The sequence below is a fragment of the Penaeus monodon genome, chromosome 30 (assembly GCF_015228065.2).
Source record: "Penaeus monodon isolate SGIC_2016 chromosome 30, NSTDA_Pmon_1, whole genome shotgun sequence".
Taxonomy (NCBI): domain Eukaryota; kingdom Metazoa; phylum Arthropoda; class Malacostraca; order Decapoda; family Penaeidae; genus Penaeus; species Penaeus monodon.
In genome coordinates, this window is record NC_051415.1 from 5,876,474 (window position 1) to 5,878,965 (window position 2,492).

The window sequence follows — 2,492 nt, forward strand, 5'->3', positions numbered from 1 at the left end:
CTCCACATCCTTATAGTACCCAACATAGATAACAAATCTTTGATCACTTTCCCTGCGCAAGGATACTCACAGGCAGCAAGCACTGGCGGCCGATTTCGAAGAGGCCGCAGACCTCGAATTTGGGACACTTTGCCAGGTCATCCTCTATCTCGTTCAGCTGGTGAGAAGAGGGAACGGGTGACGTCAATGTTAGATCATATAAACCTATTCTCTTTCATATTATAGCAAGGTCATAGTTATTTTATATGATTTTTAGATTAGCTTGTCAAATGGTATATTGAATACAGGTTGGTTAATCCTCTCGCTCTCTCGCCCTCTCGCCTTGACTTACCTTCTCCTTGAGAGGAACTGAGGTACTCTTTAGCTTTAGAGAATGTATTTTGTTCTGCCATTTTTCCCTCTGCAAAAAGAAATCAATATCAAATGGGACCTCGGAACAAGTTTTCGCTAACCTTACAGCTCTAAATGGGTTGTTTTCCTTCATTATTGTTTATTTAATGGTAGAGAAACGCCTTACCTCTCTAATGAACAATCCTGGAGTGTACATGACCATGAGTATCCTCATGAAGGCAAGAAGGACAATGAGGAAGGACAAGGACATGGAGTAGTTCTGATTGGAGATGAGATCCTGAAGGAATGCAATCACCAACAGCTGGTCCGATAAAAGGCAGATGCAGAGCAGCGGCCCGAAGTGGTCGTTCACATCCCTCAGCAGCTGGTCGAGGTCGCACAGGCCAAGTCGCACCGATCGCAGTCTCTCGATGGCGGACACAGATTCGGGACTGTACTGGACTTCTTCGAAGGATTTGAAGCTGTGTGAATCGGCTTTTCTTTTCACTATGAACAACGGTGTTTCAAGGTGAATACCTTCTTCCACAGGAGCAAACGTTGCTTTCAAATACAGAGCTATGTCTTAATAAAGCATGGTATAACATTGCAGGCTGAGAAAATGCAGGTAGAATGAAAAGGTCGGAAGCCGCCATCATAATTATATAATACTGCGTGTGTCCCATACTCAAATCAGTGACGCACGCATATACACTTAGCGCGCAAGTAGCTATTAGATACACGAGTGAGAGCCAGTCCAAAGTCTTAAGCAAGGAATTGTCTAGATGAATCCGTGAACGAAAGACGCATTCCACGATATCCTTAAGTTTTCGGACTCGGAGGATACTGTAAGGTAAAGAAGCATAGGATTGGCCATCGACATAATCTGAACAAAGGACATGATATTGCTGACAGTAAATCCGGTTTGAAACACGAAAGGCAAGGTGATAAAAATCATGTAAGCCACATAGATGATCGTGAATGCAATGAAAACCACGCTGTAGACAAGCAGGTATTTCTTGAAGGTGATCTTGGGAGGATTCAGCTTGAAGGCGTAAGGGAAGCAGCCCAGCAGGCGAAAGAGGCCGAGGAGTACCCTGAGGGAGAATAGAGTCCGCATCCTCGCTCCCTCCCGCGAAGAGTTTTCAGGAGAACGAAGAGAACGGACGGGAAATTATATTTATCGAGGAGAAATGGGGGAGAAATTCTTCTCTAACGAACGAAGTGCGAAGAACAATCTTTTCTCTGGTGAACGAAGAACGAAGAAAACTTGTTTAGCAAGAGCACCCGAGTTAAGTTCCCAGCTGCCCCAAGAAACAAGTGTTTTTTCAGTGGAGGAGAGAACACTGTAGGTAACTCGTAGACCTACCGCAATTTGTTCGTCGTCATAATATTTGTGTCAATACATTGATCACTTCCATAACATATTTTCTTACGTAATACTGGTATTACAGGCTATTTATCCTGTTGACATTATTAATACTCATTAACATGTCATAGAAAGCTGAAGGTCACGATGCTCTTCAAGGAGAAAAGAACTACAGAGAATGTTTTTTCCAAGCAAATGAATTATGAAATGAAACATAAAATCAAATAGCACTAATATCAAATCTCTAGTTTTAATATCATTGACACTTATCATATGCTTTCTCCATCTATTTATTCTTTCTATGCACACTCCTTATGTTTTCTTTGTTTTCTTCATAGCTGTTTTAGTTCTGGTCATCAATATGTACAGATAATGTGAGGGAAGCCGTGTGTGTTGTAATTAAAATAGAGTGCTCATTTTTAAGTCTAGCGTGAAAGTAATTAAAGTGTAGATGTTATTAGATGAGCTGGAGTAAATGTTCACACATTTAAGGATCCACACACGAACACTACGCACATGCCTGTGCGCGCATTTTCCCCCATACGCATTCGCAACTTCACAAAGTAGCAGGCACTCGCAGTTTTACAAAAAAAAAACAAAAAAACACCTGTATGCGCATGCTTTTATGCAAGAATCCATACGTACATACACGCATACACTCCTAATTTCACACGGGTATTCACAGGATTTTCCAAATATACGCTTAGTATTCCACAAATGTGCACACAAACTTCTATACGCATGCATAGATAGATACATCTATACAGTTGTGTCAGGTGCGCCGTGAATTACCTTG